The following is a 21,592-nucleotide window of genomic DNA, read 5'->3' as shown; positions in this document are numbered from 1 at the left end:
AGGGAGCAGTATGAACATTGGGTTTTGTGTGAGATTTCTCATGAATTGGTAGATAATGCTGTTTTGAGACCAACTGAGTGGGTAACATATTTAAATTGACTAAGAAGTCAAAATGTGAACAATAGTGTCTTTAAACTGAGGTGTTGAGGTATCTTTTATCTTGTGACTTTTGGCTTGTCCTAACAGGGTTCTATTTGTTTTAAATGAATGGCGCATCTGGCAATTGAGTTAATTTTGTTCGTAAGAATCCAAAGTATAATCATCAATTATTTATGTTAAAACACTAATTTATCGATGGTAGCTGGTTTAAATCTTGTAATAAGTATCAGAGTGGAGCCTATTAAAATAAATAAAGTCCACTTACTGTATTTATCTTAGTTCTCTTGATACTGATACACACAGAGGAAACTATAGTCTACAGAACGGTGTCAATGTGTCAATAACTTGTAACTTTTAAAACCAACAAATGAAACACAGTTGATTTTTTTCTGACACCAACTTTTAGCAACCTCTTTTCATTTTGAAACCTAGACTGACTAGACTTTCTACATATTGCCTGCAGCTTTGCACCATTATCAGCAACTCACGGGGAGTGAATCAATCCACTGAAAAAATACATTCTTCAGGCATCATACTGGAGTAAGATTACCTCTCTTAATCAGAACTTGTAGCAAGAAAAACACCAGGCTTCCATGAATAAACCCATTAGGAGGGAAAAGTAAACCATTTTTCTGCAAAAAAAAAAAAAAGGCATTCATAAAACATGTTTTGCTGAAGCATGGGCATTAAACTTGAGCAAATATTCATTTTTGTCCTCATTTGATAAAGCTCCAACACACTATTAAAAGCCAAAAGGCTATGACAGAAGCATGTGCATTAAAACAAATGGTAATTCTCAGAAGTGCAGCCAGTGATGACTCTTTAACGTCAAAGGTCTATTGATTAATATTTACAGCTTTGTGCTTATTCATGGCTACAGAAATGGCTGTTTTCTGAGTTATTCATTTATTTCATTTTTTAAGTTGATTTTCTGTTCCAGTGTTTCCTCACTAAAAGGGCCACTTGGCTCAAGGAGATCTATGTGCTCTCTCTCTGGAGGGTATTGCAGTGGACAAAGCTTGGACTCTGTGGGCATGGTGGTGGGGGTATTGGCCACAGTCTTTTGACTGTGGTCATTATTCTTCCGTTTGCCAGTGTCTTCAAGGAAAGTCGTTGTCTACTGTCTCTGATAGGGTTGGGCATTGAGAATCAACAACCAAATAGAACCAGGGTGAAAGTTCCAGTTCTTCTGGAACTGTATAAATTAAGAAAATTTGGTTCCCAATTTCGATCTCTACAGTCCACCAATCCTGAAGAAGAGTGTGGCAAAAACCAATGAACAATAATGCGTACAAAGATGTGCTCGTGCCAAACAGCGACAAAGAAAAGTGTGCTCTAACGTTGTTCAAATAAATGACCAGTCACATCAGTGAAACGCCTGGAATAAGATTATATTATGCAAAGGTTGCTTTCACAATGTGTAGAAGTCTTACATGCGTCCCCTCGGTCCAAGCCTCAGCCTATACCATGCGGAACTTCAGTGAAGTCCAATTGGGTGAGTGCAATAATGAAATATGTCAACATTGAGGCATCTAACAAGTTAAACACACTGTTGCACTTTTGTACTATTGGTTTTCAGCACTCATTTTAGTCATCAATGTAAAACCCAATGACAAGGGGGAAAAAAGCTTAATATTGAGCTAGGGTTAACCCTAAACTTAACCAAAGCTCAAATTAGCAACTTTACGTCACAATGAATGGGGACAAAATTGACATAAGCGTCTCACAGTAACACACTCACTTTATGCCTCATTGGTGGGTAGTTAAAAGAATCAGGTTTTTTTTTTTGTTTTTTTTTTTTAGCATTTGGTTGATTCATTTCTCGTTCTTGACATCTAGCATTACTTTCATTTTCAAAATTCGCCAGTATCATGTAAAGTTATTTTTCGTGCCAAAATGCAGACTTCTGGTGCATAGCCTTCAAAATAAAATGTGAGAATCTTAAAACACGAAGTCAAATTAAAACTTTGACATAAAAGCAGTTTGGCATGATAAAAGTGTCCCCAAAAACTATTTTAACAATGCTATACTTAACTTTTAGCTCAAACATTAATTGATGAATTTTAAGCCAGTTGTGTTTGTTCCACACACATTGCCTTCTAGCTGATAGGTTTGATCAAGAATTCCTTGTCAAATGTTCATTTTAAACTATCCTATGGGCTGTGAAGTATGTCTTATGCCCATATTTAGTCATGACTCAATAATTTCCTCATCTTCTCAGTGGAGCTTTGTTCTGTAGCCAGATGTGTCCTTGATTGCTTCTCTGCACGTAGGCTAACCTTGATGAACTGCATACTGGACACATTGTAATAATCCATTGCCAGCTAGCACCGGTTGAGACAGAAACCCTTTGTCTAAGTGGAAAGCCCCAATCGCATGCCACAGGTTTGATACCACCCATAGTCCACCCTTCTGACAAGATAAAGGATGTGTGCTTTCTCTGTACCTTCGCACTTCTGATCTGCTCTCTACAGCCATTGTCTGTCACTCATAAGTGCCCAGAATATTCTGTAAGTAAATTCTTCAAAGAAACTGTTAATCATCTCCAGCCTTTATTTGGATAACCAACATTCTCATTACCCAAAATTAAACGAACAAGCGGAGGAAAAAAGCATCCTCCAACAATTGGTGACCCCAACGTGATTTCAGACTGAGGTGTTGGTTGACAAACAGAACATCGGCCGGCCAACAATTGATAAGGTAAGAGGACTCCAAAAATGCTCTTCTGTCTGTTAACTGGGGTTGAGGTCCGTGTCACGTTTGAATTTGTGACATTGTGAAATGAAACAGTAGGGGAAACTTTGGGTGGTATACTCCTATGAGTAGAGGTTGATAAACCTTAGAGTGTGAGGGCGTACCACTCTAGAAAGGGTTTAGACGAGCCCTGTGTTCGGAGGTTGTGCCGACACAAAAAGGTTGTAAATCCCGTGACTGCCAGAGACACCAGTAGGTTGAGGGCCAGTCCAAAACTCTCTGGACTGGGAGGTTGTCTCGTTCTTTTCAGAGAATCCTAGAGACTAGAATTCCTCATTCGAAATCAAAGGACTGTAAAATAAAGAGGCTCGAGCATTTTTAACTAAATAAATAAATAAAATAATTTTACATAAATTGTAGAAATTTAAGTGACCTTAATAAAATGGCCTAAGAAGGGTATGACGATACCAAGTGGTAGTTAAAAAAAAAGGGGGAGCGTCCTTCAGCATCTGCTGGCTCGCGGGTGAGTGTCTTGCGCGCACGCACACACTATTGTAGCAAGGTGAGGCAAGCGTGCGCGCATGTATGTGTGTGTGTGTGTGTGTGTGAGTGCAAGATCATCGGAAGGGACACTACTTGTATGTTTGCTGTTCTCTTTCCTGTTTTTATATATAGTTGAAATTTTAAGGCTGAGTTCTTTAAGTCATTGGCTGCGTGAGTGTGCAAGGTGGCCCAGTCTCTCCGTTATCGTTGCTTTGTCACTTATTTGCATCTCTTTTCCAAGTAGAAAGGCCTGTTGACTACAGCAAAAAAGAGAAAGGGGGGATTCAATTTAAAACAAAAGGGAGGGACAGTTTGATAGGGAAAGTGAATGGTTCGATTTGCAAATACTAAACTATTTTGAATAAGTGAACAAGTGAAAAATGTACATGATGTGTGTGTGTTGGAAGGTTGCCTGAAAAAGAACGAGATATTGAGGAAGAACAGTTGAAAGAATGCATGAGGAATTGTCTTCAACTGGATGTTTGGTGATATTAATGAAAGAAACGGAATAAGCTTGTGTTAAAAGATTGGCGGCTCTAAAGTTGGAAGTGGAAAAAATTAACAGGTTGTCTTCAAAAGGTAGAAACGAGAGGGAGAATACTCAGAAAGTTGTGGAAATGAAACCGAAAGCAATAATGATGACAATGAGATGTGCGTTAAAGTTGTCCCGTTTAGCTGTCAAGGAAGAAAGTGTTAGTCTGGTACCGTTAACACCCAAATTTCCCTCCGCACCACCTCCTTACTTGGAGGAGAAACGGCCTTGGGCGTTGTCTCCAACTAACCCATTTGTACCATCACCTTACCATAAACCAGGAAAAGCTTTAAATGAATTTCAGGCTCCAGTATTGAATGTAATTAACCCCTCTGTACAGGGCACTTAACTACGCCTCCTGAAGTTACCCCAAGTGTCCTAACCTCAGACAAACAATTAGCAAAAATGGCGGCGCAGGAAGAAAAGTCTAGAGCGAAATTGTCCGATTTACCAGCTGATTTCTCACTTGCATTCTTAGCGAATAGTGAAATATCATTGAAAAGCAGACAGCAGGGCTTCAAGTATTTCAGCGAGGGGTATTTCAATGGTATTTACATGCATATCGACGGAGAAACCATTGATATTACCCCGAGATCTTTCCGGAGTCAGAGGAAGACCGAGAAGCCACATAATATAATATATTATAACCCAAAGACGAATTCGTCATTGACAGTTTCCTATTTTCGTGTTACATATCACACTTGTGTGCAGAATCTGTATGTGTATCTGTATAGCCGTTTGTGAACCGAAAGGAAAAAGGAAGGTGAGGCTTGATTTACGAGTTGTTTCTCTCGTTTTCTTTGTGTAACGTCACGCGCTCCCCTCAATAATTATTCTTAAATTAGTGCCGGACCTCCGTAAGTCCCGACCGAGTACGACAATCACTACTTTAGTGTCCTCAAACATCCTTCCTTCAGTCTTGGTGTCTCGGTGCACGTCGAAGGCTTTTAGGACTCGCTAGTCCGGATTATCTTAGCTCGCTAGCCGCCAACAAAGAGACACGTTTGTGCAGTCAGGTCCTCGCAAAGTATCGCTCAACACAGATCAAGTGTGTCAATCATTCACACGTAGCTATGTTATGCAAGCAAAGAACTGCTAATTCATTTATATGAGACTTATTGAAAATCAAAAATAGGGTTTACCTTCATGCAAACATATCTGTTCCGGTTGATTTTATATGGATTCAGTTGATCATGCGGTCTTCCACAAAGTTTGATCCAACAAAGACATTTTTCGCACTCGGTCTTCTGTTCCGGTTGATTTTAGATGGATTCAGGTCATGTTGCGGTCTTCCACAAAGTTTGATCCATCGAAGACATTTTTCGTACTGGGTCTTCGGTTTTGGAAAGGGTACGAATTGAACTCCACCAACTAGCCTTTCAGGATACCTGTCGTCACTATGACAACGTCCGTGACTACACCTGTTAACCATATCTATTGTTAAAGAACCCAAATACGCGATAAAACGCTAACAAAAGCTATACTGGACCATGCAACGTTGTCTGAGGGAACGGCGGATGCCAAAAAGGGGCGGAGTTTATGCAGATCTCTGGCCTCTGATTGGTCAGCAACGCGGATGACGCAATTTCTACGGAGGGGTCAATTGCGGGCCGGCTCCAAGTAGATGTGGACGATTAAACGTCTCTCACTCATGCACAATAAATATCAAACATGAATACAGTAGCGGAAACTTTGGCTGCTGGAGTGACCGCCGCCATTAGAGAATTAGAAGGCAGATTGGAAAAAGTGGCCAACTTGAGAGCCCCATTCACACCTTTGACTCAGCTACAACTGTACAAGACAGAATTAAATAGACACCAAGAGGTTCCATAAAATATCAGAAATTAATTTAAGAGGACTGCTACTGAACATGAAGATAGCGCAAACACTGAAGCAGAAAAGCAGGACCGTGCCCTTCACGCTGAACAAGAAGCAGCCCGACTGCAAAGAGAAGGGAGTTGCTGTCTATGCTGTGGAGAACACAGCTAGAGGCTCTTCAAATGGGGAAGTAGCAAACAGGTTGTATGTTGCTTAGTTACAATCAATTAGCAGAATTAAGGTCTCATGTCCAGAATCTTTCAGGTGCCCACCCTGACTCCGTTTTGGATCGAACCAGAAGTCCTGAAGACCCAGTGGAATCTTCTAAAGGTCCAGCTTTTCCTCCTCATCGGCGTGTGACTCATTCCCAAATCTTGCAAGCACCCATGTTAGCCAAAGTTGACCCGGCTACTGGTAACTCTGCTATGTTTTACAAATCTTTCTCTCCCACTGATGTCATTGTGTTGCTGCAGAAACTTCCACCCATGCAATCTGGTGGTGTCAATTGGCTTCAAGCAGTGCAGAGAGCGGTTACGGGACAAATGTTAACAGCAGGTGACATCTGTGTTCTCCTTACACAATCATGTCCGCTTTCACAGTTGAATACTCTGATGCAAAATTCAGGTTTTTCTTCTCTCCCCGATCATCAGGCTCTTACATGAGAAAATTATTTGACCTTGTCTACAGCGTTAGATACTTTATTCCCCCTCCCTGAGTGTGTCATTCCAGATTTGGTTGCTGCCAAAGCAGATGAGGAGGCCGCAGCTTTTCTTGACCGAGCCCTCACTCATTACACTCTGAAAACAGGACACGCCCCTTCAGCCTCCACTTTGTATTCGCAAGTGTTCTGAGCAGCCATTTTGAAGGGTGTTCCCAAGTCTGTGGCGCAAGCCATGGAGGCCAATCCGGACCTTCCTGGTGCTGAGGTTGACTGGTGGTAAACATCATTTGAGGAGGCATGCTAAAGAAAAAGAGTCTAAGGTAGACAAACAAAAACTGCAGAAACACAACTTACCATGTTGCAGTTGTAAAATCTAAAATGCAGGAAGAAGCCAATCTTGCTCTGATTTCTTCTCCCTCTGTTGGTTCCGAATGCATGATGTATCAAGCAGGTTCATTCATGGGTCGAGGTGCGCCCCTAGTGGCCGTAATGTGTGCTTCAATTGTGGATAGCGAAGTCATTGGGACGACGAGTGCAGACAGCAACCTCAAGCGTCTGAATGGAGCACGTGGCTACAATCAAGGAGGTTTACAACCAACCCCAAGAGAGTCAAACCAATAGTCACAGACTCTTTTGCCTTCTTTCGTGTTTGCACCTAACTGTCCAGTCAATCTTTTGGGCAGAGATCTCTTCATTGCCACATGCCCTCTCATCAAATGCAGCCTTGGTGGACACATCCTGGAATTTCCAGATGGTAACACCTACTGCTGCTCTACCTCTGGTGCCACCTCCCAGTTCCCGCTTGTTGAACAACCCCCTGTGGCATGCACCACTGCCTACATCTACTGGCAAGAGTAGATATCGACTCCAATGGTTGGCTCGAAGCTGAACACTTTTGGACTCTCTGGTCACCTTGGGTTCGCAACCTCAGATCTCATGATATGATAGCTGATTGTATGCATTGCACTCTGTGCTATGACAGAGCAGGAGACGAGATCTATAGTGAGGCATTTCGGGAAAAAGAAAACAAAATATGGAAAGTGAACATGGGTGATTTGTTTGCAGGCAAACCAGGTGTCGCCTTTTCGGTGTTCCTGACTCTTGAACAACTTAAATCGTACATGATGGTGGAACCCCCCAGATCCTTCTATGCCTCCTTGTGACCCACAGGACACCTTGATGGTCTCGCCTCAGCACACAGCGAAGGATCTCCGTCTGTTTGTCCTGGCATGCACACAGGCCACTGATTGGCAAAATTCATTTCACTCTCTATTGCTCTATTCCCCGTCACTTGATGCTTAGTGGATTCAGTCTAACACATGTTTACCCTCTTCTGTTTTGGAGCACCAGCTTCTGGATAGGGATCATGGATGTGAAACAACTGACGGCGATTTTGCTGGTCAACTTCATGATTCTCTTCGCTCATCGCTGTGGTCCATGGATCCCACTGATGTTGGTCTCTGCAACGTATCACCTGTTGTGTTTCAGGTGAAACCAGGACCAATATATGTTCATCAATACTCTGTAAAAGAGGCTGGGATGATTGGCATATCGGAAACAATTAACGGCTTGCTCAAAGCAGGGGTATTGTGTGAAATTCCTGTCTGTGATTTTAACACCCCAATCTTGCCTGTTGAAAAGAAGAACACTGGAAAGTTTCGCATGGTCCATGACCTGCGAGCAATTAATGCGGCCGTGTCAACCCGCACTCAGCATTGTCCCAAATTACATCAGCCCACACTCATTTCACTTGCATTGACTTGGTTAATGCTTTGTTTTGCTTCACCATTCAATTAAGCAATTTTTTGCTTTCAATTGGAATGGTGTTTGCTATTCCTACAATCGCCTGCCTCAAGGCTTTGTCCTTTCACCTGTACTGTTCAATGGCTGTCTTCGTCAGTTGCTGTCTCCACTTGAATTGCCTCATGGGGTTCTCCTGGAGTAGTATCTGGATGACGTCTTGCTGGCGGCTCTATCTGAAACTTCTTGTCTCAAAGCCACTAGGGCTTTGCTTTCTCATTTGGCCTCTGTTGGACTGAAGTGTTCCAAGTCCAAACTCCAGATTGCAACTACTCCAGGCATCATGTTCCAAACATTCCTGAATTCCAATCAGAAAGATTTCCAGGCTCCCAGTCAGCACAAAGAGCAGAAATTTTAGTGTTAACAGCAGCTCTCAAGTTGGCAAAAAATCAGTCAGTTAACATTTACACAGATTTGGCATATGCACACGACAGTTCATGTTGCATTAAAAGAATGGCAGCGAAACGATTTCCAAACTGCAACCGGTACACCCATTAAACATCAGGACGACATTCTCGAATTGCGAGATGGTTTAATGCTCCCAACAGCGGTGGCAGTCCTGAAATGCAAGGTTAACCCTCGAACTAATGATTTTTTATCAGCAGGAAAGGAATCAGCAGATCGAGCAGCAAAAAAGGTTGCAGGGTACCGACCAACACTCCAACTAACTGTAAGTGAGTCTGAATGTGACAATCAACAAGAGGTGACAGTAAGTTGTGGCAGGAAAAAGCAAGTCCAGAAGAAAAGTGCGTGGTAGTCAAAAGGGGGTGTCAAAGGTGAGGATGATAATGACATCATTCCACAAGGAAGCTGACTGCGCCCCAGGACGATTCATCCCAGAGGAAAAGACCCCATGCCCGATGCACCACCCACTTCGGACGATGACGACGCTTGCACCTTTCACCCATAATTTCCTCATGTCCTCAGTGGAGCTTTGTTCTGTAGCCAGATGTGTCCTTGATTGCTTCTCTGCACGTAGGCTAACCTTGATGAACTGCATACTGGACACATTGTAATAATCCATTGCCACCTAACACCGGTTGAGACAGAAACCCTTTGTCTAAGTGGAAAGCCCCGATCGCACGCCACAGGTTTGATACCACCCATAGTCCACCCTTCTGACAAGATAAAGGATGTGTGCTTTCTCTGTACCTTCGCACTTCTGATCTGCTCTCTACAGCCATTGTCTGTCACTCATAAGTGCCCAGAATATTCTGTAAGTAAATTCTTCGAAGAAACTGTTCATCATCTCCAGCGTTTATTTGGATAACCAACATTCTCATTCCCTGAAATTAAACGAACACGCGAAGGAAAAAAGCATCCTCCAACAGCTGCGAAGAAGATTGCAGCACATTGGACACCATTTTGTTAAACCAACCCAGGTTTCTAAAAGAATCAAAATTGAGATTTGTTTGGAACATGAATCAAAATAAGGAACCAAATCAGGACAGGAATCTCTCAAATTAAAAGGATGCCCAACCTTAGTATCAGAGGCTTTGAGGTGCCCATTCCTCCTGTTGCTTATGACCCCCCAGGATTGCGCTTTTTCATTGACTCTGACTTTAGCCACATCATATACTATGTTATAGTGAAACTTTTTTTTTTTTTCTTTACTATTTGCTGTTCTAAAATTCTCTTGAACCATGAACAATGTTGTGCAATGTTCCCCCTAAGATGGACTTGTGCACTGCTGATGTGGTGTATGCGCACATTTTGCATTGCGCACAAAAAAAATAATCCAACCCGCATTGAAAAGTATAACATACAACTATTCAGTTTGTTCTTATTTTAGGATGCAATGACTCTCGGAGAATGTGAAAATAGAACAAAAAGCAGTGAAACTGCATGAGATTTTCTCGAGAATGGACTGAAAAATGGGTTGTGAAGCCAAAGTGGAAAGTGCAGGATGAGACGGTGTGTAATGTGAAGATTCCACCTTTGCACATCTTCATCAAGGATGACAGCACAGACAATACAGTGCACAAAAAGCCAATTCTGTATTTTAAATGTAAGGAGCAAAATAATGTTCACCTTGAAACTGTTTGGGAGCATCATTCAGCTGTCAGCATGCACTGCAAAAGAATATTGTGCAAGCAATGATTCAGTTTTACACCAAGAAAAACAGACGAGGTTATAATTGTGAATTAAAAAAAAAGAAATAGAGCTGGAAGCGGCCTTTCAAATTTATAGTTCATAATTTATAGTTGGCTTGGTATGGTTAGTGATGGTGTTTTTGTGTCTAGTTAAAAGAAGATACATAAGGTTTTTGCTTCTGGTCCTCAAGCTGGTAGCAGCTTAAACAGGAGGCTCTGGCCAGCCCGATCGTAATTGAATAAATCCTGCTGAGTTTGGACCAAATGTTTTGAATATTCGACGTGGGACGCGCCTGCTGATGACTCCAGTGGTCTTAAATCATCATCTGTGCAATCTCAGTACCCAAACTGGAGCCGTATCGTTTGTGTTCAAGCAGCTTGGCCTAAATTAGCCTAGCCTAGATCGCTAACAACAAAATGCATCTGTATCCTAATATTTAACTGAGCTGATGTAATATTTAACATCAAACGTTAGTACTTACACGACCGGCAAAACCTAGATTTCGTTTACAACAAGCACCGTGAGTACTTAGGAGGAAGTTGGGCAAGTACAAACGTCAACTTAAACTTGCTTATCAAAAGTGAGTAACTTCATAACTTGTACGACAAGGGCCGTGAGGACTTATAGGAAAGTTAACAAGTCTTATCTTAGTACATCTTAATACCCAAATTAGTGCCGTACCGTTCGTGTTGAAGCTGCTCGGCCCAAGTTAGCCTAGCGCGCCAACAACATTACCTACGTAGAGTATACAACGAGGACCAAACATCAAACGTGGAGTCAACCTTCAACTACGAGAGTGATGGCCATTGTGGTTTGAATCCCTTCCATCCACATAACCTTTAAAACGCCATATCCTTTATATTTTCACACAGGTAGTATGTGATTTAAGTACCTTATGTGCTAGCTATGTTTATTTGATTGTTTTTATCTGACTTTAACTTAAACACAGATTAGGTAGTATGTCAATTGTGTATCTTATGTGCTGACTTTATTTGTTTGATTGCTTGTTTTGCCTATTTGCGCCCTGAAGGGGGGCACAATTCCTGTGCATCCTGTAGGGCGGTCCCAAGCCCGGATAAATGCAGAGGATTGCGGCAGGAAGGGCATCCGGCGTAAAACTGTGCCAAACATATATGAGCATTCATAAAAAAAATTCCATAATGGATAGGTCGTAGCCCGGGCTGACTTCGCCCGCCCCCAGCACTGTTAATCTGCAAGGCGTAGGTAGAAATTTCTCAACTTGGGCGGCAGAAGAAGAAGAGGCATGCACAGACCCTAAAACTGTGTGTAGGGACTTTGAATCTTGCGACTATGACAGGAAAAGCTCAGGAGTTAGTTGACATGATGATTAGGGGAAAGGTTGATGTATTGTGCATCCAAGAGAGCAAGTGGAAATGGAGTCAGGTTAGAAGCTTGAGAGCAGGGTTTAAATTATTTTACCATGGAGTAGATGGAAAGAGAAATGGAATAGGGGTTATTTTAAAGGAACAGCGGGTAAGAATATCTTGGAGGTGAAAAGAGTATCAGATCGAGTGATGAGGTTGAAATTTGAAATTGAGGGTATTGTGTATAATGTAATTAGCGGCTATGCCCCACAGGTAGGATGCGACCTTGAGTTGACATAGCAATTCTGGAAGGAACTACACGAAGTAGTCCTGAGCATCCCAGAGATGGAGAGAGTTGTGATTGGTGCAGATTTCAATGGACATGATGGCGAAGGAAACAACGGCGATGAAGGGATGATGGGTAAGTACAGCATCCAGCAAAGGAACTTTGAGGGTCAGATGGTGGTGGACTTGGTAAAAAGAATGGAATTGGCAGTGGTGAACACTTATTTCCAGAAGAGACAGGAACAAAGAGTGACCTATAATCGCGGTGGAAGAAGCATGCAGGTGGATAATATTTTGTGCAGACGTTGTAATCTGAAGGAGATTACTGATTGTAAAATAGTGGTGGGGGAGAGTGTAGCTCGGCAGCATAGGATGGTGGTGTGAAGGATGACTCTGGTAGTGGGTAGAAAGATTAAGAAGACAAAGGTTGAGCAGAGAATCGGGTGGTGGAAGTTGAGAAAGGAAGAATGTTGTGTGGCCGTTCAGAAAGAGGTGAGACAGTCTCTTGATGGAGAGGAGCTCCCGGAAGACTGTAATACTACTGCCAAGGTACTCAGAGAAGTAGGCATGAGAGTCCTTGGGGTGCCTTCTGGTAGGAAAGGGGAGAAGGAGACTTGGTGGTGGAACCCCAAAATACAGGCTGTCATCCAAGGAAAGAGATTAGCGAATAAGTCGGACATGAAGAGGACTGAGGAGAGGCGGAAGGAATACATTGAAATGCAACGTAGAGCAAAGGTAGAGGTGGCAAAGGCTAAATGAGAGGCATATGACGACATGTACACCAGGTTGGATACGAAAGAAGGAGAAACGGATCTCTACAGGTTGGGCAGACAGAGGGATAGAGATGGGAAGGATGTGGAGCAAATAAAGGTGATTAAGGATAGCAATGGAAATATTTGACTGGTGCCAAAAGTGTACAAAGTAGATGGAAAGAGTACTTTGAGAAGTTAATGAAAGAAAAAAATGGGAGAGAAGGTAGAGTAGAGGAGGCAAGCGTGAATGCTCAGGAAGTGGCAATGATTACTAAAGGGGAAGTTAGAAAGGCACTGAACAGAATGAAAAATGGAAAGTCAGTTGGTCCTGATGACATACCAGTGGAGGTATGGAAGCAATTTGGAGAGGTGGCTGTGGAGTTCTTGAGCAACTTACTCAATAGAATAGTAGCGGGAGAGAAGATGCCAGAAGAATGGAGGAAAAGTGTGCTTGTCCCCATTTTTAAGAACAAAATGTTCAGAACTGTGGAAAATACAGAGGAATATAGATGATGGGCCACACAATGAAGTTATGGGAATGAGTAGTGGAGGATAGACTCATGACAGAAGTAAGTATCTGCGAGCAACAGTATGGTTTCATGCCTAGAAAGAGTACCACAGATGCTTTATTTACCTTGAGGATGCTTGTGGAAAAGTACAGAGAAGGTCAGACGGAGCTACATTGTGTCTTTGTAGAACTAGAGAAAGCCTATGACAAAGTACCAAGAGAGGAACTGTGGTACTGCATGTGCAAGTCTGGTGTGGCGGAGAAATATGTTAGAATAGTACAGGACATGTATGAGGGCAGGAGAACAGGGGTGAGATGTGCCGTAGGTGTGTCAGAAGAATTTAAGTTGGAAGTGGGATTCCATCAGGGATCTGCGATGGGCCCCTTCCTGTTTGCGGTAGACATGGATAGGCTGACAGATGAGGTTGGACTGGAATCCCCTTGAACCATGATGTTCGCAGATGATATTGTGATCTGCAGTGAAAGCAGGGAGCAGGCGGAGGAACAATTAGAAAGATGGAGGCAAACACTGGAAAGGAGAGGAATGAAGATTAGCCAAAGTAAAACAGAATACTGTATATGTGCATGAATGTGAGGGGTGGAGGAGGAAGAGTGAAGCTCCAGGAAAGGAGAGATAGCAAGGGTGGATGACTTCAAATACTTGGGGTCAACAATACGGAGCAATGGAGAGTGTGCTAATGAAGTAAAGAAATGGGTCCAAGCGGGGTGGAACAGTTGGTGGAAGGTATCTGGTGTTCTATGAGACAGAAGAGTCTCCTCTAGGATGAAGGGCAAAGTTTATAAAACAGTGTTGAGGCTGGAGCTGTCCATCTCCATGATGTATGGATTAGAGGTGGTGGCACTGAAGAAACAATAGGAACCAGAGCTGGAGGTAGCAGAAATGAAGATGCTGAGGTTATCGCTTGGAGTGAACAGGTTGGATAGGATTAAAAATGAGCTCATTAGAGGGACAGCCAAAGTTGGATGTTCTGGAGACAAGGTTAGAGGGAGCAGACTTTGATGGTTTGGACATGTTCAGAGGCGAGAGTATACAGTATAGGTAGAAATGTGCTGAGGATGGAGCTGAGGATGGAGCTGCCAGGCAAAAGAGTGAGAGGAAGACCAAAGAAAAGGTTGATGAATGTTGTGAGGGAGAACATGAGGACAGGTGTTAGAAAGAAAGATACACGAGATAAGCTCAGATGGAAAAAGATGGTACGCTGATGCCACCCCTATCGGGACAACCCGAAAGAAAAAGAAGAAGAAGTTAAAAGAACATTCATATGTTGACATTTTCATTGTAAATTGGGAATAAATTAAATTTTCTTATAAATGTTCTGATGGGAATGTAAATGCTGTAATCTGAATCTTTTAATGAGCCATGCAACTTCAATGGATGACACGTGTGATGTCGCTCACAGTGATCAGAGGGAGGGCTCAGGGTCTGTGTGTGTTTTCTCTAACATAAAATATCAGAGGGAAAGTTGGTATTGAGTGTCCTAGAGGTTCAAAGACTTCAGCTGGGTGGCAAGTGAATCACTGTATTTAAGTATGATAATTAATTGATTGATTGATTGATTGATTGATTGATTGATTGATTGATTGATTGATGATTGATTGATTGATTGATTGATTGATTGATTGATTGATTGATTGATTGATTGATTGATTGATTGATTGCCAGAAGTGTGTGTCTCATGTTCTCCAAGAAGAAAACACTATCAATCCCCCATAGGCATTGCTACCTGTGATCTCAAACAGCCCTTTGCAGAATGTCAATTGCAAAACTATTGTCTTTTTAGTGAATTCCAAAGTTGATACCATGGCCTCCACAAATTGGATCAGACTCTGTGAAGGTTTTATTTCTTCAGGCATTGCCAGGAGCTCAATGTATGACTGCAGCAAATATCAGCCACAGTGGCACACATTTGGATGGGTTGTTTGTCCCTGCTTTTAACACCGCAGGTTTCTCATCCCTGTGCAAACCAGCCAGCTTCATCAGTCTCCCTGCCAGAGTGTTCAGCGAAATGAGAACATTTCATGTTAGACACTACGATCTGGTGATGTTGCCTCAGAAGGGAAAAAAAAGTCATCCATTTGACCCCAAATGATCCATTAATTCATTTTCTATGGCATTGTTCATTGTTGAGGGTGAAGTAAAGAACTATGCTGGCTGACTTGAGGTGAGAGAAAGAGGGCACCCTGAACTGGTTGCTAGTTGTTTTCACGATAATTATAATTGGCCCAATGAATCAAAAGTGTATTACTAATTACTAGTATTAGCAAGCAGCAATGTATAATATGGTGTGGTATAATGTAGCATAGTATACCAAAACATGGTTCTAGTTTTGCTTTTGTTAAAATTGCATTGTCATACCCCACAAGTCACTGATGGTGTAGTGGTACACATCCCTGACTTTGGTGTGGGCAGCATTGGATTGATATCTGCTCAATGATGGCATTTTGGGACTGACTGGCAACCAGTTCAGGGTTTCGTCTGCATTTTGCCCAATGTTGGGATAGGCTACAGCACTCCTGTGACCCTTGTGTGTGAGGATAAGTGCCCTGGAAATTAATGGCTAGGCATTCTAGTAGTTTAGTGGAAATCGGATTCCAGCTGATTTATTATGCTTTAAGAACAAAAGATGCGTCATATCACAACGGAACATAATGCTGAGAACTCTACAGCCAGTAGGAGAGCTGCAAGAAAGGTACATTTATAAACCTTTATAAAATTAACAATACTACATGTATGCAGCTAAGTGTTACCTTTTGTCTGAAGATGTAGCTTATGTTGTCAATGTGTAGAGGTGCACAAGGTCAATATGTATAAAACCAGCCAGCAGTGCTGACCAGGAGGCTTAAATAAAATGCATTTGATGTTCTGTTGGCCAGAGATTGTGCATCAAGCACATGTAGAGATATTTTCCTTTATCGGGGAACAGTTGTTTTGTTTTTCATCACTTGTGACATTTCAAACCTATCTCTCACAAAGTTCTAAGTTCACCCATCACATGCTGCCCTTACCCAGAGAGATTAGGTGACAATCTGTTTAAAATGTCAACCTCTTTTTTCGCACTATTTGGACTCATGTGGGATTTCCAAAGCTTAAAGGTGTAGACTAGATTGAGTCAGACAGTGACATGAGAGGATCATACAAAGAAACCAATATGTTTTAAGGCTAAAGGTGTTTCTTGCATCAGTAAAGAGAGAAATATACAACCCCAGTTCCAATGTAATTGGAACATTGTTAAACAAGAAAAATAGAGAAACATTATTTGTTTTTTTTTTTGTTTTTGTTTTTTTTGCAAATAATCATTAATGCAGAATTTTATTGCTGCAAAAAATTCCAAAAAAGACATAAATTTAAGGAATGGTCCTCAAACACCTGTTTGGAACATCCCACAGGTGAACATGCTAATTGGGAACAGGTGGGTGCCATGGTTGGGCATAAAAGGAGTCTTCCAGAATTTCTGTCATTCACAAGTAAGGATGTGGTGAGGTTCACCTCTTTGTGTGTGAACAAGTGTGTGAGAAAATAGCTGAACAGTTTAAGGACAATGTTCCTCAACGTACAATTGCAGGAAATTAGGGGTTTCATCATCTACAGTCAATAATTTCATCAAAAGGTTCAGAGAATCTGGAGGAAACACTGTATGTAACAGGCAAAGCCGAAAAAGCAAAATTGAATGGCAGTGACCTTCGATCCCTCAGGTGCCAATGCATCAAAACCCAACATCACTTTCTAAAGAATATCACCACATGGGCTCAGGAACACTTCAGAAAACAGTGTCAGTACATACAATTCAATGCTACATCCGTGAGTGTAATTTAAAACTTTATTCTGCAAATCAAACGCCATTTATTAACACCCAGAAATGCTGCCAGCTTCCCAAGACCCAGGGTCATCTAAGATGGACTGACGCAAAGTGGAAAAGTGTTGCATGGTCCTACATGTTTTTTGGGGAACTTGTGAACGTCGTGTCCTCCGGGCCAAAGAGGAAAAGAACCATTCCAACTGTTATGGATGCAAAGTTCAAAAGCCAGCATCTGTGCTGTAATGGGGGTGTCTTCGTACCAATGGCATTGGTAACGTGGGTGAAGTCATTTGGTGCCATACATCGTTTATGGACACCCTGCTTGTTTAAGCAAGACAATGCTAAACCACATTCTCCATGTGTTAGAAACAGAGTGGCTTCACAGTAAAAGAGTACAGCTTCTAGCATGGCCTGCCTGCAGTCTTGATCTGTCTTCCATTGAAAATGTGTGGCATATTATGAAGCCTAAAACACAACAACGGAGACCCAGGTCTGTTCAACAGCTGACGTTTTACATCAAGCGAGTATGGGAAAGAATTCTACCTACGAAGCATCAACTATTTGTGTCCTCAGTTCCCAAATATTTATCGAATTTTGTGAAAAGAAAAGGTGATGTAACACACTGGTAAACATAACTCTGCCCCAGCGTTTTTGTAATTTGTTGCAGCCATAAAATTCTATGTTCAGGATTATTTGCTAATAACAATTAAGGTTTATCAGTTTGAAGATTAAGAGAGAGAGCAAGAGAGTGAGAGAGAGAGAGCAAGAGAGAGAGAGAGAGAGAGAGAGAGAGAGAGATCCAGTATTCCTTGTTTAAGTAACTTTTCCCTCTTTTTCTGCATGCTAAGTTGAAGGCAAAAAATGCATTTATAATTGCAAATTAAGTCCTCTGATTGCAGCAGCAAATCATTGCGTCTCCTCCAAAATTCATAGGGCAAATACAAACGGTTGCTCAAAGAAAATCCAAGCAGCGACGAGGAGAACTTCCAAACTCCACACAGGCGCGGCCAGGATCTGAAACCCGGTCCTCAGAACTGTGAGACAGATGCTCTAACAAGTCGCCCACCATGCCACCATTCACTAAACACAAGAAGTTAATTACTCTATAGTATGATCAACACAAACTTAGCTGTACTGTAGCCAGCAAATACCTCTTTTCTGTAGCCCAGACCTAAATGATATGGTGAATTGATGAAGAACAAATGTTTATTTTACTATGGAATTGTAAAAAGATAAGCCATCCATCTCAGTAGGTCACTGACTTATTGATTTAACTTCATTTTTGGAAAAATGTATTACTGTATAATGATGGTCTTGTCAATCGCAGTAGCAATGGTGGTTTTCATTTCTGAATTTGATAATAAAATAAAGACTTGTTCAAATCAATTTATCATGTCACTTTGGCCTGACCCACAGAGAAGAGGTATTTCTTGGCAAGATCCAATAATGTCCTGGTCATATCATGAATTAAGAAGAAATAACAATAAAGTGTTAACAACGTAAACAAATTTGAAAATAATATTTACATTGTAACTGAAAATAATGTGAAAACCTACTGTCTATGATGTATTTATCCGTTCATCCATCCATTTTCTTAGCCACTTATCCTCACAAGGGTCAGTGAGTGCTGGAGTCAATCCCAGCTGTCACCGGGCAGGAGGCCAGGTACACCCAGAACTGGTTGCCAGCCAATCTTAGGGCACATGGAAACATGACAACAGTCGCATTCACAATCCCACCGCAGGGAAATTTCGAGTCTCCAATTAATGCATCCATATGAAGCTCGTTTTCTGTATGGGAACTGGAGAAGATGAGAATGTCATCTAGGTAGATTAACACAAACACACCTATCTTGTCCCGCAGGACATCATTGATCAGACCCTGGAAGACGGCAGGAGCATTCATTAGGCCCAATGGCAGGACTAGGTAATCAGAGTGATCACGATGAGCATTGAAGTTCATCCTCCATTCGGCACCCTCCCAAAGAAGTCCAGATGCTTGGCGGAGGTCCAGCTTGGTAAAAATAGATGCTGTATGGTAGTGGAGTGAAAATAGAGTCAATGAGAGCCAATGAGTACTTACTTTCACAGTAATGCTGTTAAGATCTCTGTAGTCCACACAAGGTCGAAGCTTCTTTTCTCTAGTCCACAAAGAAGACTGATGAAGACATGGTCGAATGATGGCTGCAGCCACTGTCTGAGATGTACTCCTCCATGACTTTTTGTTCCCCCTGTGAGATGTTAAATAGTGGACTGCTAGGCAGTGGTGTACCTGGCTTGAGATCTATGGCACAATCATACGGTCTATAGGGAGGAAACGACGTGGCACATTTTTGTTGTTGTTGTTGTTCGTTTTGTCCCGTTTGGCTGATAGGTCAAGTAGAAAGGAAGGTCTGTATCCTTTTTATGCTTGGTGTTGAAAAGTTTCTTTGTATTCTGATGGATATTTATTGAGAATGACAGTCATTCAGTTGGACAGAATTGAGTTTGTGCCGCGTCTCTGACACATTTATGAATATATAATATGTGAAGTCGTGTTAAAAAAAAATATTGGCACGCTCAGGGTTGCCAGTTTTTCTAGTCATGAGAGTTTTAAAAAGACACGCTTTTGACATACCGTTACATCAAACCAGTGACAATATTGCAAAGTTTAAAAAACACATCAGTGAAACTAATTGAATTTCACAATGAAATTCAGTATGGTCTTTAATGTTACTGATGAAATGGCTGTATTATTTCCAGAGTGAAAAATGTAGTATTTGAGCAAGGGAAACTAATATATCATAGCGCTGATGTCATTTTACATCTTCTAACAGCATTCCGTCAGATGTCTCGGTGAATGTGTCATTGCCATTAACTTGCATGTCAGGAAATAGGAAGGTGCAAACATAAAATGGGAAATTCTCCTGTTTTTTACCAAGGTCTTTTTTCCCTGGCAGTTGCTCGAGAGCAAGAAAGATTGATCTTCTATCAAGAGCCTTTGGGAGGATGCATTTTCTATCCTTTCAATTTATCTAAATTCACTCACTTGTTGAAAGCTTCCGATTCCTAGAGGATATTGTCAAGTAAAAAAATAATAATAATCAATAAATAAAATTACCAACTGTGAGGTCAATTTGATCTTGAGGATCAGGAGCATTAAAAAAAAAATCAGGAGTGAATTCAGCCATGGGGGACTCCATTGGTCTTTTAAATGTGTAGCAAAGCGCTGTTGCGTGGGTCAGCTGTCTTTCAGGCATGTTCATGTGCTTCGTCATGGCAACAATCTTTCACAATTGCGTTGCAAGCAAGTCATTTCACATTTCAATAATATAATGTTCTTTGATACACCCCCTGCAATGTTTTATCTGCCAGACTGTAGGCCCTACATTTCTGTGTGTAGTCCTACTTAAAACATTTGAAATGAAGTTGCAAGTACTTTCAGGTTCGATTTTAACTGGAATCTTACAGTAACATGAAAACATATATTAAGTTCAAACAAAAGTGAATTCATATTCTTCAATCATCTAAATTCATTTTGAACAATTTATGTGAAACTTTTAAGTGTATGCAGCCAAATGCAAAAAAACACAAGTCTAAAAAATGTATTGAGAAAAATACATAACAAAGAGAAAGAGAGAGAGAAATACTGGAGCATGTGATCAATGACATAATTAAGAAGTAACAGCATTATTGTTTTCTATTTTTAAACAAAATTATTAAAACTGAATTTCCATACATTTAAATTATGAAAGGCATTCGTACCCTTTGAAAAAGCCAAACATAAACACAGTGTTATTCCAGCAGGCTACTCGCCGGGGAACAAACTCACTTTAGCAAAGTCATTAACAGTTTCCAGGGTTATAAACACTAGCACTAACCACTCAGCTCAACACCCATGATGACAGTTTAGTGTCAACACCAACTTGGTTTTCTGACTGCCGTGGACTCGAGCAAAGTCTGCTCTACTCTTTAAACATTTCTGTTTCATACTGAACAACAATTATACATTGAAAGATATGAACAACATTTTGGTTATACAGTGGAACCTTGATTTAAGAGACTAATCGGGGGGTATCCATTCCAGCTGATTATTCATTGTATTGAAGCACTCTTTTTCATGGCTTCAATAGTACAATATTATTGTATTGTACTTTTTTACCACGCAAAACATACAATACAGTACAAAATTACCATAAATAATGATCATGATGTTTTATAATGTTTTTTTTCTATTTACATGCTATTTTCAGTTTGTGAAATGTCTTGGTGTGGATGAACAGGTTCTATGTTGTGCTTCTTTTCGCACTGCATACCGATCATTGACCCTGTGCTTAACGCATTGCTGTAAGCTTGAAATTATTGTTTCCAAACCATTGGTCCACTGTCTAAGGCGGATGTTTTGCCTCCTCTTTTGTCCAATCACAAATCTAATAGCTGCCGCATTTTTCCTTGACACAGAAAAATGCATCCAAAAACACCATCTACTGTATGTTTGGTGTTGAATGGTAACATTTGACCATTCTTCAATACAAAACAAAAGAAAATGATTTATCTCAACTTTTTTTGTTGAAGTAGGATGGGGTAATAAAAGTCAGTGTAATTATATAGCATTCTTAATCAAGACAGAAATCTGAAAAGAACTCCATCACCGTTCTGTGTAAAATCAATAAGCGTTTGATGAC

The 21,592-nt window shown here is 41.2% G+C and overlaps 1 long non-coding RNA gene across 2 annotated transcripts in view; it reads left to right on the top strand.

Annotated features, from left to right (window-relative positions):
- Positions 1-2,532: 2,532 nt before the first annotated feature.
- The window catches only part of LOC133499005 (uncharacterized), a 62,614-nt gene continuing 43,554 nt past the window's right edge, over positions 2,533-21,592 (top strand). Inside the window, exons 1-2 of one of the 2 annotated variants that reach the window (XR_009794512.1) lie at positions 2,533-2,609; positions 2,699-2,799. This is a non-coding gene — a long non-coding RNA (uncharacterized LOC133499005). Of the gene's footprint in view, positions 2,800-21,592 lie in introns of both variants that reach the window. The other variant, XR_009794511.1, reaches the window with a different exon arrangement.

Source organism: Syngnathoides biaculeatus, chromosome 4, assembly GCF_019802595.1.
Source record: "Syngnathoides biaculeatus isolate LvHL_M chromosome 4, ASM1980259v1, whole genome shotgun sequence".
NCBI classification, from domain to species: Eukaryota; Metazoa; Chordata; class Actinopteri; order Syngnathiformes; family Syngnathidae; genus Syngnathoides; species Syngnathoides biaculeatus.
The sequence above is the reverse complement of the archived record's forward strand: the minus strand, read 5'-3'. Positions and strand labels throughout refer to the sequence as shown.